Here is a 20383-nt window from a genome sequence, read left to right on the forward strand (position 1 = left end):
AAAAAATGGAAAAAGATCAAGAGGATGATATACAGTATGATGCAGGGTGCTTCGGAGTGATTAAAAATAAAAAATAAGCATATATTGAGTTACAGTCTTCTGAAACTTTAGAAGCCGTTCCTGAAAATTTACATTTTCTGTTGGATTTTTCCGTACATCTCAGAAACCACTTCTACTAGAGTATTCGAATTTCCAGGGAATAATAACATACGTATCCTGAGTCTACTGAACTAGAAGAAGAACATAATCTTATGCATAAATAACGTTATTTAGCATAACGTACAAAAAAGTACACAAAATTTTAATCGTGTAATAAATAAATTTTATTTTCGAAAGCAGTGGCTGAAATGCAATTATTATTGTTCAGTAGACGCAGAACATACAGTTTAATGTCCTGTAAAAGTTTCATATCAATGGTTACAGTGGTTCCTGAAATACAGGGATGCCAAGTCACTAAATTTAACATTGTCGGGATAGGGCGTTCCAACTCCCCTTAAGTTTTTCGCTTTCCTCATTTCTGCTACTTCTCTTTACTTTTGCCTTTCTTCGATTTATGCACAGTACATATTCTGTACTCATTAGCCTGTTCTATTCAACAGAACCTGTAATTCTTCTTCACTTTCACTCAGAAATCAGAGGTCCCGGCGGAGGTTCGAGTCCTCCCTTGAGCATGGGTGTGTGTTTGTCCTTAGCATAATTTAGGTTAAGTAGTGTGTAAGCTTAGGGACTGATGACCTTGGTAGTTAAGTCCCATAAGATTTCACACACTTTTTTTTCAGAAATCAGAATGACAGTTTCATTAGCGAATCTTATCCCTAATTTTCTTTTCCGTTCTTCTGTATATTTTTCTTGTCAGCAACTTTGATGCATGAGCTGTGAAGCTGAGTGTGCGATTATTCTCGCACTTTCGCCTCTTGCTGTCTTCGGGACTGTGGATGATGTTTTTCCGAAAGTCAGATAAAATATCGCCAGTCTTCTAAACACGTGCTCAGCCGTTTTGTTGCCACTTCGCCCAATAATTTTACAAATTCCGTTGGAATTTTATCTATCCCTTCTGCTCTATTTGATCTCATATCGTCCAAAGCTCTTTTAAATTCTGGTTGTAATACCGGATCCTCTACCTCTTCCCTGTCAACTCCTGGTTCTCCTTCTATCACGCCATCAGACAAGTTCGCATCGTCATAGAGACATTCAGTGTAATCTTTCCACCTGTTCGCTCTCTTATCTGCACTCAACTTTTTTGTACTTCCTTCTTTCGTCGACCAACTGAAGTATTTCTTGTTGCCCATGGTTTCTTCGCAGTTATCTTCCTTGCACCTATGGTTTTCTTTCCATATTCTGTGATTCTTTTCTAGATACGTCCATTTTCAGCTGAACTGCCTACTAAGCCATTCATTATCGCTGTATCTATAGCCTTAGAGAACTTCCAATGTATCTCATCATTCCTTAGTACCTTCGTATCCCACTTCTTTGAGCATTGATTCTTCCTGACTAGTCTGATAAACTTCAGCCTACTCTTCATCATTACTCAGTTGTGATCAGAATCTATTTGTGCTCCTGGGTACGCCTTGCAATCCAGTATCTGATTTCGGAATTTCTGCCTGATCATGATATAATCTAACTGGAATCTTCCTATATCTACCGGCCTTTACCAAATATACCATTTCCTCTGCTGATTCTGGCACGGAGTATTCGATATTACCACCTGAAATTTATTGCATAACTCATTTAGTTTTTCTTCTCCCTCATTTCTATTACCAAGACCATATTCTCCCGTATCCTTTCTTCTACTTCCTCCTCTACAACCGAATTTCCAATCCTCCAAGACTATTAGATTTCGTCTCCCTTTATGAACTGAATATATCCTAATATACTTTCTCTGTGTCTTCATCTTCTGCTTGCGACGTTGCCACGTATACCTGAACTGTTGTTGTGATGTTGTTTCGCTGTCCACTCTGACGAGAACATCCTATCACTGAACTGTTCACAGTAACTCACTCTCCGCCATACCTTCCTATTCCGAACAAATCTTACTCTCGTTATACCATTTTCTGCTGCAGTTCATATTACCCTATACTCATCTCACCAGAATTCCTTGTCTTCTTTCCATTTCGCTTCACTTACCCGTACTATGACTAGATTGAGCCTCTGCCTTTCCCTTTTCAGATTTTCTAGCTTCCCTATCACTTTCAAACCTCTGACATTCCACGCTCCGACTCGTAGAACGTTATCCTTTCGTTGGTTATTCAATCTTTTTCTCATGATCTCTTTCTCCTTGGAAGTTCCCTCCCTAAGATCCGAATGGGGGACTAATCCTGAATCATTTGCCAATGGAGAGATCATCACGATACTTTTTCAATTACGAGCCACATGCCCCATGGATATACATTATGTGTCTTTAATGCCTTATGCATCCGCATTCCGTTCATTATTGCTGATCCTTCCGCCTTTTAGGGCCAGTTTCCAACCCTAAGGGCAAGAGAGCCTTGCACCTCTGTCTGCTCCTCTGTCCTCTTTGACAAGGACCGCGCGAGGTAGCCGCCCGGTCTTAGGCGTCTTGCTACGGTCCGGGCGGCTGCCCCCGTCGGAGGTTCGAGTCCTCCCTCGGGCATGGGTGTTTGTGTTGTCCTTAGCGTACGCTGTTTGAGTTAGGTGAAGTAGTGTTTTGGCTTAGGGACCGATGACCTCAGCAGTTTGGTCCCTAAATAATTCACACACATTTGAACATTTTGACAATGCTATTGGCAGAACGTGGGTGACTTCCTGTGCCGGAAGTCTTCAGCCGCCATTCCTGATGATTTTTGTTCACAATTTAAGCAGTGGAAAGATTCGAAACCGGGACCGAGAATGTGTTGATTAGTAGTCGAAGAAGCTATTCCTTTTTTTATCTCATTTTGTTCGTTCTATTTATTCGGGGCGGACGTCCCATAGCGATTATTCAAGTTCATCGTTGATCCATTAACACAGGTTTTTATATTACAGAGGGCAGCTAACCCTCTAACCGAACACGCTGAGCTACCGTGTCCCCTAGACCACGCGTGCACCTCCAGTGAAATGGGAAAATTGAAGGCGTGAAGTTTCAGACATAAGAAAAAGGCATTGATTCAACCTTTCTTAGTACATTAAAGACGACGGAAGTCAGTGCCACAGCTCCCATTAGACGCAACATTGACATTAAGACTCCATATCACCATAGCTATTAGTAGCAATCATAGAGAAATTTTTCACAATTTTAAACTGGAACAGTGAAGAAGGAACAGGTTCGATGGGACAAATGTGAAACTCCTACATATCGCTGCCGACATTGCACTGTTCGGATAGTGTGCAAATAATTTTCAACAACGAACGGAAGACGCTAATACTACCATTTGAAATTTGTACGGCAAGGTAAGATTAATATTACATGCAAAATGATGAACACATTAAAATTAAAATAGGAGGCTTATCTCCGATCGATCGCTAAATTAAAACCACTGTGAAAATGTGGTGAAGTTTTGCACACATGTAATTCCGTCATGAGTTGACACATAACTGTGTCTACTAGTAAACCCAAAAGACGGAAACTGCAACTGTGGCCGAAACATTGGTTTCTCTAGTATAGTATTTTTACGTTATTGAGTAATAACAGAAAACGTTTTTGTCAATTGCACAGGTGTGTTGCGAAGTGCCTCTAATGCGTCCGTCTATCGCGTCACATCGCACGCTTCAGTTCAGGTTGCACAGCAACCACATAATGATGCCTCGAAAAATTTGTCTCCTGTCGTGTGTGAAGTCCTGTTGAGTTGTTTCGTCCGGTTTCATGCAGCCCACATAAAGTAACTGTCATGACTTTCCATCTTCATGACAATTCTCGGCAGCATACTGCAAGCGCAACGAAGACGCTCCTATTGCGTTTTCGATGGGACGTGTTTGATGACACACGATATAGCCCGGACTTGGCTCCCTCTGATTTTCATCTCTTCGTTCACACGAGCCGCTGGATGGGTTGACAGCATTTTGGAACAGACAACAAGCTGCAGAGCAGCTTACGGAATTAACGGAAATCACAGGTGGGTGTGTTCTGTGATGAGAGTGGCGGAGAGTTGGTACCACGCTACGACAAATGTCTAAGTCAGAGCGGCGACTATCAAGACAAGTAGCTGGAAGATATAGCTAAATGTTGCTAGTAAAATATTTTTTATTTCCACTGCGGTTTCCATTTCGCGGTCGATCGGTGACTGGAAAAAATAGCCCTTGTACTACGAATTTACAACAAAGTTACAGAACCAGCTGGAGAGTTTTTGTATTCGGAACAGTTGAATAGAACGAGTGGATAAAACGGGAAAGATACAAACATGAAAGTAAGAATGGCCCGAAATTCTCTTGAAGAGTTAAATAAGGTTTCAAAGCGGAGAATAAGCGCTGTCTGAAACGAATAGTTTACAGTCAGTCTGTATTACCAGTTTTGACTTATGGCAGCGAGACATGGAATTACAATACGAATACCATTCAAAACTTGTGGGTTTCTCACCGACCAACATAATGATGCTTGTTGTAAATTACTAGGAGTGACAGGAAAATTGGCCGGCCAGTGTGGCCGAGCGGTTCCAGGCGCTACAGTCTGGAACTGCGCGACCGCTACGGTCGCAGGTTCGAATCCTGCCTCGGGCATGGATGTGTGTGATGTCCTTAGGTTAGTTAGGTTTAAGTACTTCTAACTTCTAGGGGACTGATGACCTCAGAAGTTAAGCCCCATAGTGCTCAGAGCCATTTGAACCATTTGAACAGGAAAACTTGGATTGGAGTGGAAGTCGTAATTGTTACTACAATAAAAATAATATTAATTTGATCGGGGCATGCAGTCAGACAAATGGATACTCACTGAGTCAAGTAAGTTCTCTCGACGACGTAATGGATTATGGGTAGACCACATTAGAAAACATACGACAGCAACATGAATAATTACCTGAAGACTGTAATTCGTGGAATAATTTAGGGCGGACTTTATTCAGTAATGAATGTCAAGTGACTGGAGGTGGTGGTGGTGTGACAGTGATGAAGTAACAAGGGCACTTATTAACTAAAGATAAAACAACTGTACTATTTAATTAAACAGTGACAAATTCTGAGGACTTAATTAATTAATGTTGCCACAGCATACATTCCGCCAGGAATCAAATAATTCCTTCTCGAGTTTGTGCTAAGTCTCTCACTAAAGAAACAAACGCCAATACCAAAATTTTTGATTTTTCAGTGTAACTTATCCTAAAGGATCTGGTTTTCATAAATATATTTGTTTTGAGAGTCCTGCTAACTGCCTCTATCGACTACGTCACAGCAAAGAACCAGTTATATTTTCTCCAGATCAAACTGTGTTCCTACATGGTGCAAAGTAACTCTACCATACCAGCTGGCTTTAAACAAGGATCAACAATGTTGATACGTTGCATCAGTATCAGGTTCCTCTAACTTAACAGCATGTGCATGTTGCCTAGTTTCTTTTGCAACGTTCAGATTATTGATGTATCTCCATAATACAAAGCTTTCACATTGCACTGTTACAGTTGAGACGGTTAATACAGGTATGTGATTAGTATTCTACCTGCAACGCAGTAATAAATCAGTGTGCGAAGGATGAAACTAGTTGTTTATTTCAATTATAGCTACATAGTGATACAGTCATGACTCAGTTGCTCCATTAACGGCTACCTTAAGATCTGTACTGGTTCGTTAGAATCTAACACAAAACACCAGTACTGTGCATGGCAGCTTCAACATTAAAATACTGGACTGTAACTCTCAAACCTCTCTATCTGTATAAAACATTTTCCTTGTATGTAACTAACAATATTCCAGCGATATTATGTCTGCCCTTAAATGCTAAGAAAGTACAACTGTAAAGTTGTATATAAACAGCCAGCAACATACAAGGACGTTAAATTTCGGCCAAGGATGCTCCTCTACCACTAACGAAAAGAACGAGTATACAGAATATCACGTACATGCGGACAGTAAAATGTGGGCACTATGAAGAGAGCCTTGGATGACAAACGAATACATGAGAATAAAAATTTTTAAAAAAAGGGGAGAATTCGTCGATCAGCTGTGGCAGAGACCACTTTGCAATAAGGAAACCACAGGAGACAGTGTGATAGACAGAGATCCTGGTTACCACATACGAGTACTTTGATAAGCTCTGCAGAGAAGCAAAACAGATTGCTAAATTCGACAAATAATTCTTTCGGAAAGGGGAAGATATTATATTCAGCGGCACTTGATTGTCAGTAGTGCAGTGCAAGCGTAGTGGTCTCCATCAAAGCAACGATAGCAGTAGTGTATGATAACAACCGACAGCTGCCAGCTGCATTGAATTTCAAAAACATGTGACATCGCGTCCCTACGTTGGTTCATCTCGCTACGGAACTTCAGCTCAGTTTTCAGCGAGCCATTGTGTGCAGTGAACGAAAGCCGCGACTCCTTCCCTGAAGATGTTCTTCGCAGGTGGGTAAGAAACTTCAGAGTTTTCCAAAAAGTTCACCAGGCATAGTAGCTCGGGACTTTTTAATAATTGTGGGATATACGGCGTTGAAAGCTTCAAATTTTATTATGTAAATTACGCTGCTACAGAAATTACGGATGTTCAAACACAAGCAATTTTCTCTCCGAAAGACAACGGCAGTAATACTAAACGATTCTCTTTCTTTTATCCCAGCACGAAATTCAATAGTCTACATCTACATCTACGCTCCGTAAGCCACGTTACGGTGTGTGGTGGGGTGTAACTCTGGTGACACTATCATTTTCCTCTTTCTGTGTCCCGTGGGTGCTTGTGAAGAACGACTATCTATAAACTTTCGTATTAGCTCTTCAATTTATTTTGTTATTGTTCCACATATTCTATTGATTTGTATTGCGCTGTTCTGCTTGGCACGCTTGAGTATAACAAACATAACGTGCCAGTAAATACTGCGCTACAGTATTACTTGAGGGACTGACTACCCACAGATGGTGGTTCTAGACATCTTTGGCTGCACCGTAACAGCTGTCCCTAAGTTATGATACGGCAGCTTTCTGCACGCGTATTACTTTTGGTTGTAATCTAGTGAAGTACTGGGTTGTGTTTGTGCTATACGTGCACAGGAAAGCGATGTGTGCCTTTACAAATGTACTGGCTATTTAGTTAGATGCGATGTGAAGCTTGAGGCTTGTGATAAGTAACAAACTTATTTTATGAAGTATACATGTATACGAGACGTCCCCTGTAGACAGACAACGTATAAACCAATGTCACAATTTTTGTGGATGTATTTCAGGTGCTTGAAAATGACTGACAGTCGAAATTAGTTAACAGAACGGACAATAAATGTATTGCAGCTTGTTTGTACCTTTTTTTCTTTCTAAAAAGTTTCAACTTTCCTTTGTGTTCATCACATTGGAACTAAATGATGTCAGTATCTGCCTATCTGCTCTTTCTAGCAAAAATACTCTCGTAGCATTCTTGATGGATTTATTAACTGTAATAACCATTGAAGCTATGACCACCTCATGATCCCTAATCCCTGTCTCTATACTGACTCAGTCGATAAGGTCAGGCCTGGCTAAGTTACGAGATATGAAATATTTCCATTGCGCGTGGGCAGTCCAACGTACACGAATATCGACAACATCCCGTAAATGCTAGATTATGCTAATATCACGTGACCTGGAGAGCCAGTCCATCATACGTCATCTACACATGGGGCTGATTATGTAAGTTGAGTTGCCTATCTTAAGGTGCAAGTAATATTTTCCGGACCAGTTTTGTTTTGGCCACACTGCACAGTGCCTCACTCTTTATCCGAAAACCGAAATTCGCCAACTACATTATTCATGTGCATACATTTGAGGTTGGGATTAAAATTCATATTGCAAATGTAACACCTTAGGGTTAATCCTCACTAGGCCCTAGAATTTTCTCTGTCAGTGAATGCACTGGGTTGTTACAAATAAAGTGCAGCAACTCAAATAGATCCACTGTGGGCTGTAACTATCGTATGACAGCAAAACTTGGTAGATATTCTAATGCTTTAACGTAGAACCGGTTTACACTGAAAAGATAGTTCCAGTTTTGAACACCACATGCCACAACTGGGGCTGTACATAATTTCGTCGACGTCTCCAGTGCTCATATTGACCAAACTGTATAATCAGTGGTTAATATTATCAACATTAAGCTTTTCTCACTTATTTGCCCTTTTCCACCCATGTACCGTTCCTAATGCATTACATTTGGAAACATTTCCACACGTCTTTGTTGTATTCACAGCGCCAAATTTGCACCCGGTGGCAAAAATATGAACTAACTTTTTCCAGCATAAATCGGTTCCACATAAACGCATTAGAATACTGACCAAGTTTCATATCTGCCCGAGCTGTCTCTGTTTCCTAGTGTTTGTTCTGCGGAATAAGATCCGCTGTTTTCATGATATGGCAAGTCAGTTTTATTTTGCCCTTTTTGCCTAATGTCCTGACCGCTGCCACGGTCGTCAGTTAACCCAAGGGAAGGAAACTGTTTGCACTACGTGTCTGTGAATCGTATAAATTTCGTTCTGTGTGTTACCGTATTTTAATTATTCGTGTATCGTATTTTCCGAGACGGTCTAGGAAACAGCCCAGTATTCGCCTAAAAGAGCATAAAAACCGGCTAAAAGCCACACTTAGGCTGGCATATGTGCGAATGCCGTAGAAATAAAAATAAATGAAGAAGACGTACATGTTGCACAGTGATTCGTAGTCTACAGTAGATTGTGGGCTCTTAACAGACTGGGTAACCCAGGTTGGATGAAGGTAAGTGCACGTCTAGTACAGCACTGTGGTCTTCGAACCTACTTTGGCGTTGATGATATCTTTTCTTTTCTCATGTATTTCTTACTAAATACATAAAGAAACATCAACCATAAACCGGTATAATTATATATAGTGCCCTTATTTAAGCATTTCATTGACACTGCCATGCGACTAATGTTTTTCTAAGCGCACAAGATCGATCAGAGAAGTGGTGGAGATTTTATAAAAGCAGAATTATAATTATCTTTTGTACTTCAGTAGTAAACACGTCTCATAAGTGATGTTCAGTAATATGAGGGGAAGGCGTTGTTCCTTTTGTTGATGCCATTCTGAACTATGCAGTCCCAACATTAAAGACCTTTCTTGAAGGAATCAGGCGTAGTTTTCTCTTTCTCAGTTCGGACTAATTTTCATGGAAATTTTCCAGTGATTCTGTGTAGCTATATGCAGGTCAGGGACTCTGGCTTCTACTTAGAATGACGAATACGCCAGCAAACAAAAATGGTGTAAGCTTCCGTTAGTGATCGTAGACACTTTATATTCAACGTTTTACGGACGAAGCAACAAATGAGCAAAATGTTCTTTAATTTTAATCATTAATCACATAAGTAACTAAACTTTCACTTCAGCGGCTGCGTTCTATGGACATTATATCCTTGAGACACAACGTTAGGCAAAGTTTATCCTTTACAAAACACGCTGATACTTTGCTGAGGTTGAAAACTGATCCTTTCTGTGATTTCCCGATCTAAAGTAAGAGGTTGAGAACTGACCCTTTCTATGATTTCCCGATCTAAAGTAACAAACTACCAGTTGTCGTATCTGTACAGGCAACGAAATTAGAACAACAATGTTAGCGAGCATGACGAGTAATACCTCAATACCCTATTGAACAGATCTAGGAGAAAGTAACAGATAATCTAATAATAGCAAAAATGTTCGAAAACAAAACTATTGTCGATAGCAACATTTCCAGACTACATTTTTCACTCTTTCGCTTGTTTAGAGAAACGAAGCACATCATTCTTGCGTAAGTCTATAAATGGAAGTTAAAGTGTTGACACAAAAAAGAAAACTTTGCTGAATATGGTAAATGTGAAAAAGCATCATTAATGTAGAAGTTAAAGGTGTCCTTAGAGCAACATTGTTTTGAAACGCTACACGGCTTTACTAAGCATGTTCAGTTTGGAAGTGGTATGCTTTCTTGTTCCACCGAACAGTCAACCGACTTTTACTTAATTATGTATTATAGCCTACAGTGCCACGTGAAAATTCGAATTACCGTGCAGCCGACCATTTAACAAACAGATTCAGCAATGTCGATGATTACACAGTCGACAAAACTGCTGCTTTTGTTGTTGTAACATGTCAAAATATTTCGCGGAAGAAAGCTATTAGTTGACGATAAATTAGGAAAAGTTGACGTTAATGAAGAACAGAAACAAAACTTGAAGAAAAAATCATGAGCGAGATGCTAATATTGTACATTGAGTATTTGAAAGTCCGAGAAAATCCTCTTGTGTTGAAGGAAGTGAGAAAAATATTTATGAGTACATTTCTTGCTGGAGAGAATATCGTATTTATAAAAAATCATAGTAAGAACTCCTCTCATCTTGTTCTGGAAGGACCAACAGATCTAAAGAACCTTAGGTGGTACAATTAAAATATTGTTGCGAATCTACGTACTATAAAGGAGAAAATTGGTTCAGAAGCTGTTTCGAAGCCCAGTTGCTGACGCAAGAGCACATTCTGCATACCAGTCGTAATCTCTTTGCTTCAGCTGACTACAGAATCGGTCCAGTAAGTCTGCTTAATAACTCCCAGTTACTGGTTTACCGATTTTTCTGATAGTCACTCATTATTTTAAGCTGAGAGACTAAAATGAAAGACGCCACCACTTTTATTATATTTCCCGTCGAGCAAGGGATTTTACATTTTTTCGGTAGTTTCACTTCCGTAAATCCATTATTATTGAAATTTTTCCTCCAGGCTTTAATAATAGATCTGTTTTCTTCGTACAGCCAGCTCTTCAGATTTTTCTTTATCTTTTCTGAAATAAACTTCCTTGAGGATTTTTGGTCTGGACCTAACACTCTCTTTAACCAATGCGCAACACTTATCTCTATACATTTCTATGAAACTTGTGACAATAGTCACTTAAAATACCTGTCAAATAAGAACTACATGCTGTTTGGAAGTTTCTGCAAAGCCTTTACGAGAATCTCTCTTACCAGAAACCATGCTGATTTGGAAGTTTCTGCAAAGCCTTTACGAGAATCTCTCTTACCAGAAACCATGCTGATTAACGAGATTTCCAGCTACTTTGTAGAAATTTCCACAGAAGTTTCTATTCACTGCCGACATACGCCGAATAATGGAAAAGTTCCTCCATATTGTCACTGTCCTTTCGTTTCTCCATTCGTGTAATCGCCGAAACAGTGCTCTGCTTTTGCTAGTCTTGCTGCCTGTAAGACGTGTACGTAATACACCTTGGCCTGGCTTCTGACCTTTTAAGAGCAATAAAATTGAACTTAAAGCTGCCAACGTACCGTTGAGACTCGTACATACTAAGCAAACTCTTCGCCAAAATTATATGCTTCTTTTTAAACACAAAATTTCTGCCAATTCATCCAGAGAGTTTTCTCCGTAGTGTGATGTTGATAAAAATTCGGCCAATAAGAAATAATGAACAGTAAGGTCACTTCATCTGTTAATATTGCGGAGTTTACACCGTAATATAAGGTGGTATTGGAATCGAACACAATACAGTATGCCATACAAGTCTGCCGCAAGAGCTGACATTCTCGCCAGCTAATGGAGCGAGACGCTGGCGTTGGTACCCTCCGACTGATTCGAGCGACACACCGCCAATTGACCCATAGTTCAAAGCTTCCATATGTCTGGGAGCGCCGGTCCATCAGTTCGATTGCCTTGAGCCCTTGAGCTTTTGATTCGCTTCCATTCTCTCACAGTCCGTACAGCGCGCGCAAGGAGATACAAAGAGCTCGCCATAATGCGACAGCTCGTGTCTGAGACAAACGTCAGTCGACAACCAATGAGCATCTCATCGATGGTGGTCTGGGACGTAGATTACGTCACGGTGACGCCTTTCAGTAGTAAATACATTGTAAAAAGATCATGTCGGAAGTGGCCCCATACCTTGACGCTGGATAAAATATTTTTAAGACGCTGGTGCCGATAATGAAGACCAGCCTCTATTATGCTGCGCCAGCTTTTCTACTGTAAAGTAACAAGCATAAATAGGCGAAATGACCTGTCATTCTATGATTATGCTACTGTCAAACAAATACTAGAAGCTCTCACATCCACTGAATACCTGGCGGTGTGCGTAGTGAGCTATTTAAAGTACAACGAGCACATAAAGTTAACTATAGGAAAGGCAGCTGCCAGAGTGAGATTCAGTGGAGGAATCTTAGGGAAGCGTAGTCCATGCACGAAAGAGGTGGTTTACAAAATCCTCGTTCGACGATAGCTGAAAATTACTCGTCGGCCTGAGACCCTTCCCACATAACGATTGACCGAGAAAATAGCAAAGATCCAAAGAAGAGTGGCACGTTTCGTCACAGGTTCATTTAGTAAGCGTCACAGAGATGCTCATCCAATGCTGGTAGCAGATGTTACAAGAATGGGACGTTGTGCATCCGAGAGCGTACGTTCTTACGAGATGCAATCAATGCATATCCCGCGAAATGACTTTGAAGGTATAGAAGGAGAGAATCGAGCTCACTCGGAGGCAAACCGACCACCATTCCTCCCGCGCACCGTTCGCGACTGCTACAGAAGGGGGAAGTGACAATGGTACACGAAGTATCGTTCGTCTCATACGATTAGTTTGGTTACTGAGTGTGGGTGTAAATGTAGGTATAGATACAGGTCCCGTTATTCTGCTAACGGAAAATCTTTGGCAGTAGCAGGGATAAAACAGGGCCTTCCGTGTTACAATAGTACATGCCTTCCGCTCAGCCACGGATATGGTATTAGTTTTCTGTAATATTCAAAAATAAATTTAAAATTCACGTATGTGACATAATGGGCGTTGGAGAGAGTACGTCTTTCTTTCCATATGCTTTTCACTGTTTCATTCACGGATGGTATGTATGATGGGTGTCCGATGTAGTTGTTTTAAAACTATCTTCACAAGTTCGTCGGTGGTCTCATAATAAGTTCCTCAGTATTCTCAGATTTTACTCTAAATATCGCATTTTGTCTGACATCTGCGTCGTTACGTTACTCAATACTTCTTGTGACAATTATGATTAAAAAAAGCCTCTGACCAACAGTGTATTCCATTAGCCTCCAAATGACCGAAGCGCTGCATTCGCTTTGCTGATGTCCTGACCTATGTGTTAGACGGAGTAGCATATTTCTGTGCACTGATACAGTGAAGAATTTGTATAACGTGACTGCCTCCGATGTAACACATTAATCTTACATCGGAAGGGTACTTCCTTTTCACCTTTAACAAGCTGCATTATCCTTTGTTCAAGCCACTTGTCAGGCAGAAATACAAACACTCCAGTGTCATGCTGTTTTGTACAGATAACACTTCATCAAACTACATGGCGCAAAACTGAGACTTTAATACCACATAGGATGAAACTAAGACACCATCCCGCTTCATTATGGAACACTGAGATTACTATTAGGGGAAGGTGAAAGTTTTGCGTCATAACATAACAAAAAGGTATTGATATCACGGAAAATATTTATCTTACGTCGACACGTAATGCCAGTTGGTCAGCAGAAGTCTTTTATCCTTTATCCTTCTTTTAAAGAAAGCCACGTTATATGTTTTTCGTTTAAATGAATAAACGGGTAAATGGGGTGTTATAAAATTCTGCAATTCCAGACAACGGATTCCACGTGCGTGGAAATATCAACAGAAACTACATGAAATCAAGTAACTAGGTTCACACACATTCCTTAACACCTTTAACATACAAAAACTTTGTCCTTTTCATGTAAATGAGACTAGCAGGAAAAATATCAGCATGTCGCTCTTGAAGACTGGGAGTTCTCACCTTGACCGAAAGTACTGAAAAAATTTAACTGTTGACGCCTTCAGGAGGAGAGCAAAAACACAGCTCATATTAAAGTATGACTTCCTTCGTCGTTTTCACGTTTCTTATTGATATATAGATACTGAGTTTTCTGTTCTTTCGAATGACAAACAATATCTAATTAGTATTAGTAAGGGTGAAGGTGAACGAGAAGTGCGTATTTCTTTTACATTACGACCTCGCTGACGGCGGGTTTGAACGCTGTTGGAGATACTTCTGTTCAATTTCCACCTGTTTTCCGTGATTTCCTTAAATCATTCCATATAACTTCCGGTATGGTTCCTTTGAAAAGGACACGGCCGATTTTATTGTCCCACCCTTTCGTAACCCCAGCTTGTGCTCCGTCTCTAATTACCTCGCTGTCAACAGAACGTTAAACTCTTCTGGTTCCCTTTTTTTCCTCTGCAGCTAAGAGCTTTCTACAAGGATTTAAGGTCTCATTTAAGGAGTTTATTGACTTTATCGCTTCCCTTGCATGAAGCTCAAGTGTACCCAGAATCGTAAACACGGTGTCCCTGGATTCAAGGAAGCACCTTCCAAGCGATATTACTGCTGATACGTCGGAAACATAGTTAGTAAATCATTTACTTCATGTGGTGGTAACTGTTCCAGTATCGTGCGTCCCTGTTTTCAAAATAAGAATCCTAATAATTATATAGGATAATAGGAAATGCCCATTTTCCATTGAACTCATTGTGTAACTCAACGCCGACCGCGGTGGCCGTGCGGTTCTAGGCGCTCCAATCCGGAGCCGCGCTGCTGCTACGGTCGCAGGTTCAAATCCTGCCTCGGGCATGGGTGTGTGTGATGTCCTTAGATTAGTTAGGTTTTAGTAGTTCTAAGTTCTAGGGGACTGATGACCACAGCAGTTGAGTCCCATAGTGCTCAGAGCCATTTGAACCATTTTGTAACTCAACTGCCTCCATACCCGTAAAGATATCTAACGCCTTCACGAGTGTATGTTTTCCTAACCGATTTAGTCGTCTGCGAGGTTACTTCCTCATTTACATGATGCACACGACGTTCATACCTACACAGGGCTGCGTACAGAGCACTGTGCATCACTGCAACCAGAAAATGCTGAACGATAAACAAGACGAAAGCGCTGCGAATCGTGTATCGTTAACTTGTTAGCGTAAATGCTAGTCGGATCTGGAGTCTTTGCACCACAACATTCTCATACACAAAAAAAAACCATCTGCGTAAACTTCTAAGTGGTTTAAATCTAAAGTTCGTTGTGATACCGCGGTCTTTGAACAGTCCTTCAGGTGGATGGCTATTCGTCACAAATTTTTTGTTCCATATCAACCGAAAACCTCTTGCAGCCAGAACGGTGTAACAACTAGAAACTTTCCTCCGTGAAAGTGTTCTGTGTTCATCAAATGCACTGAATCTCACCAAACGATTTACACCTGATTCATCTGTTGTTTTATTTATCTGCTCATTTTATATTTATGCATTAATTTTTTTTGCGAAAAGGTTTTGCTAATGTTTAGGTATCGGAAACATCGTTAAGTAATTTACTGAGTTCAGATAATTGGCTTCTATCTCCGAGAGAACTGATAAAGTTAGTTACATGCTTAATTAAGTTATAAGTGCACAACATTTGGCGTTTGGCATTTGCGGAATATTTTACACATTCCGTTTTTTAATATGTGGATTGCGTTTGCCACTTAAAGACGAATAAATAAAATGTATAGTCATTAAATTTCGGGCATACAACCGTGAATTTACGTGGTTGCATGCTTTAAATGTAATGGGTTATTCGTTACGTTGTGAATCTTTGAAAATGATTATCAAAGTACCAGTAAACAAAAGAGTGACAATTATATTTGTCCCAAAACAAAAATACATTAATGGAACAAGGTAAGTTTTTCATTTTGTTTTTAAAGTTAGCTTTACTGTACGTTAGGTATACTCAAAGTATTCGACCATCCAAGTAACGTAAAAATTTGTATTCAGCTTAATTCTCACTTTCTGGCCAAAAAGTGAGTATCACCTTGTCATCCAATATTTCTTTTCAACTAAACTGCTGTTTTGAATGAAAAGCTTCTTGAGTTCGAGGTACTGCTGTTTCGTTCCACAACGAAATCAAACCTTTAATGTGTAACAACTTTCATACGCCTTTGCCGACGAAACTTCTACATATTTACAACAGTCAAAAGTGAAGAAAAAGAAACGCCTTGCCTTGTATAATCAACCACAGCTAAATATTAACAATTGTTCACATTTCAGGGCAAGAACTGCCGCACTTGTTATTGGACATGTCCAAGGATCGATCTTATCTATGAGGAACGAGTAGCCAATGAGAAATCAAATCACTGAAGATATCTGTAAAACAGATCTGCAAAAACTAAGTTTTCACAGTACTTAACGTTGTGACATGAGAAAAATACGTCGATGGCAGTGTATAAGAAACTTCAAGTAGAACACACTGGCCTCTATAAAAAGTGGAGGGCCTGAGTTGGCGATGAGGCTATTGGTCACAAATCAGTGTTGTTACAGTATTTCTTGCTTGCTGAATGAACAGCAGAACCAACCTTCATCTTGATGGGCACTATCACTTGTAGCACAACCACTTAAGTTCTCTAAATTAACAAATGCGAAAATATGTCAGGTAACTGCAAATACGAAACTAACAGCTGAATAATTACACTGCTATTTATGTTAATTACAACACCTAGAAAGGATGGTGTCTAGAACGTGAAATCTGTAGCGTGGAAACGTATCAAAGACAGATATTAATAATCATCGATAGTTTCACTGTTAGCATCAAAAGTCTGCAATGAAGATAATGACTGAGCATTTCTGTTAATTCGGGTACCAAATAATAAAGTTTTTAGATGAAAACATATCACCGTTTGGAATTTTTTATTTTCTACCAACGGCTTTTGACTGGACAAATGCAACATTATTTCGGAGCAAATCAAATTTTATGACACTGAAGGCGTACATAATACTGATTTACATCATATGTAACTAACTGAAAAGAGTGAATCGAGTAATACAGCTCATCATTTTTGATAACGAGTGATATCCAGCTGAGACAAATCTCTGCTAGTCTGCCATAGGACCAGATTTTGGGTCCAGCGCTATTCTTGTTACATTTAAACAACCTCCCTCCTTATACGGATAAAGTTGAAATAATTCTCCTGGCTGACGATCTAGGCGTTATAAATGAAGGTCACCAGAGTTGTACTGACCGAAAGAGAAGTAAAGGAAATTTTTATGATATTGGCTGTGAACAACTGTGGCAATAAGAGTAGAGCATGATGGAAAGACAGCTTGAAAAACAGAGGTCAGTGAATGTGTTACAGGCGTATACCACTGAAAAAAACATCTCAGTTTTCCAGTTTGGTTATACTGCTGAGATACTGTGACGTTTCGACTTGTGATACTTATCATCTTTTGACGAACGTCGCGGTATCCCAACATTGCCACCAGGCTGGAAACTCAGATGCTTTTAGTCAGTGAAACACAGAATATTCGAAAACGTTAGCAACAATGTCTTCTGGAACAACTGCGACTTATTTTAAACATAACTTATCAAAATCACAGTAATTTATTTTGTTTGCGCTTACGGTTCATTGACCCATTTCCAGCCAGTGTTCAGATAGGAGTCCATCACTGCTACACCTGCATCAATTTTAATGATAACATTGTTCTATACATAATTACATAGATTTAGGCTATTTAAACACAAATGCTTATTAGAATGACAGAAGTGTCTGGATGTACGTATTCTTTAAAAACTTGATATGGGTTGACAAATTTTGCTTTACGTGTGATAGCTGAGTCTGGGGATTAAAATGTTTAAAATGTGGTTTACTTTTGACACTTTCGTTCATTAATATCAGATGGAATAATTATTTACGGCGATTCTGTACTTGGATATAGAGAAAAACAGCACAACAAATGCTGTAAGGCTTATACATGACACACTCCACGGCTTCTGTGTACTGTTTTAGAAGCAGCTGCACATACTACAACAGTTCAAAATTCCTTCCTGAATTTTCTCGTTAACAATAGTTCATAACTTTAAAGCAACAACAATATTCTTGAGTATAGCAGAAGAATAAAAATTACTTCCACAATTATCGACTTAACTATTGCACAAAAATGTACAAATTGTCACATATGTTATTAGTGAGCTGTAATACTAATCATGTAGTGTGGCTCATAGTCTTATAAAATCCTATTAACTAGGCGACACGTCGGCAGCTAGCGTATTATTGGTCTTAAATGCACGTGTGGTAAACGCACGTAGAATTTAGTGTCTTGTTTGAACGAATGATGACGAAAGAATGTTCAAATATGTGGGAATTTCTAAGGGACCAAACTCATAAGGTCATCGGTCGCTAGACTTAACACACTACTTAAACTAGCATACGCTACAGACAGCACACACACCCATGCCCGAGGGAGGACTCGAACCTCCGGCGGGAGGGGCCGCGCAATTAGTGACATGGCGCCTCTAACCACGCGACCACGACGAAAGAGGAGGAAGAGGCTAAAATACGGTACTTCACATGCCTGCTCCTCTGTAATTGTATTAAGATGGTTGGCGAGACTTATATCCCTATTTGTCAGATCGATTTCGACCGACATTGAAAACTCTGAATGTCGTATAATATCGTTGAACAGATGTCAACTATACCGGGCTATATGATTCACATAGTCCATTAGTATATTCTTTCGTAACGATCGGTACGATACTGAATCGATAACTTTTTGAAAATATAGGGATATCAAATCATCCTTGTTACGTATTTCTGTGGCTTAAGACATCATTTAGGAAGGTTGAGGATCTACCCTTCACGCCAGCAGGAGCCGCAAAGTCTGGCTTCACATGGTACGGATTTCGGCGAGACGGAGACTCGCTGTAGAGGAAATGTCAGTGAGTGGACGCACGAAACGAAACTACACGTGACGAAATGAAGTACATATTTCATTTCCTCGTTTTGGAAGCGGTTCTGAACTGATATTGTGAAGTTAGAAATATATGTTTCTGTTGTTATGGTTTAACTTATAAATTACGATATTACATACTATTATTTTTCATACGAAATAAAGAATTACTATTACGTAACGCAAGGGGGTGCATGTTACTACATGTCAGTTCTAGAAAGCAACGTTCAACTACACTCCATAATAAAAAATACTTTCGCATATTATGTGCTGGATCGTTCAGAAATATGACTGGTTCAGATATACTCCATAATAAAAAATTCTTTCGCATATTATGTGCTGGATCGTTCAGAAATATGACTGAATCGATCAGTTCTGTAAAGGTGAGTGTATACGTCAACCAAAATACATCGTCAGAAAATTAAGTAATAAATGAAGAAAGGAAGTGACATTTTGATGAGATGAACTACATGTTATAACTCTACATTTATAATACAGTATCGCTTAAATTTCTTTCTTTTTTTTGTAATCTTGTAGTAAACGCACGTATTTGATAGTCCACTATATGAGAGGCTTCGTGATGTGGACACGCTCTTGTTGGTTCGTCGTTGCTTAATGGGTTAAGAATGATTTATACATCGGTGTTTATTCTACTAGATAACATCTGGTGGTAGATGATGAAAGAAACACCAATCCGAAATCCTACTGGCTTTCATAAGCTTCCTCCCTCGTTACCGTGGATAGCGAAACGGTAGTTTGAACGCCACATGTCTCGCGGATTGGAACTCTTTAACTCCCTCCCTTCCCTGCCTGCCTCGGGTCACGCCACCCAGCCGGTTACTCTCCCCCTGGCTGTGTGGCCGAGGGAACCCCGCGCTTGGGGATACTGGAGCATCATGGCGGCTACTACTCGCAGTCATGTAAGTAGCACGCTCATTTCTTGCGTTTCTGTTCGCCACAGATATCACACACGGCAAAGAAACGACTAGGCGTTTGCCTTTATGCCTCTAAGAATACCGATGTAATTCGTATTGTATGCCTGTTGCATGGTGAATATGAATAGTGCATTTTTTAAAGTAACAATTTTACGGAAGTTACCGCATCGTTTTCTTAGCTTAGACACCTGGATATACCATACGTTATAAATAACGCGGCTACACGCTGTATTGTTAACGTAGTTTCCTTTGTAGGAAGGGTGGAACTTGGTTCTTTTGAAGGAAGAAAATGGGCTCTGGCCTATATATCCGCGTTACGACCTTGAAGTAGCGCCTGTCCTTCGGCTGTATGAGTTAATTTCAGTACCGTGTAACCACATCTTAAACCCCAACACTGTGTCCATATTTCTTACGTTATTTATGGCACAACATTTGCGTTAAAAACGCCCGTGTAGCCTTAGCCTAAAAGAACAAAAATACACCACAGTGCTGACTTTTACCGAACTCCAAAGGTTGGTGCACAAAAGGTTTGTGGGCAAGGTCAGGGAGAATAATCGGCTATAGTGTTATGGAAGGAACAATCCCAGCGTTCATCGGCTGTATTGAGTGCACTGTCTATGACTATGCCTAGAAGGTATAAATAAAGCTGTTAAT

At 39.9% G+C, this 20383-nt stretch overlaps 1 protein-coding gene across 4 annotated transcripts in view; it reads left to right on the top strand.

Moving 5' to 3' along the window:
• Window positions 1–20383, top strand: part of LOC124777261 (organic cation transporter protein-like) — a 320726-nt gene that overhangs the window by 128939 nt on the left and 171404 nt on the right. The window contains exon 1 of one of the 4 annotated variants that reach the window (XM_047252591.1): window positions 6423–6480. The exons of the other annotated variants lie outside the window; for them this stretch is intronic. The gene's annotated coding sequence lies outside the window, so the exon portion shown is untranslated. Of the gene's footprint in view, window positions 1–6422; window positions 6481–20383 lie in introns of those variants that run through there. 4 annotated transcript variants of the gene reach the window in all.

Source organism: Schistocerca piceifrons, chromosome 2 (assembly GCF_021461385.2).
Source record: "Schistocerca piceifrons isolate TAMUIC-IGC-003096 chromosome 2, iqSchPice1.1, whole genome shotgun sequence".
NCBI classification, from domain to species: Eukaryota; Metazoa; Arthropoda; class Insecta; order Orthoptera; family Acrididae; genus Schistocerca; species Schistocerca piceifrons.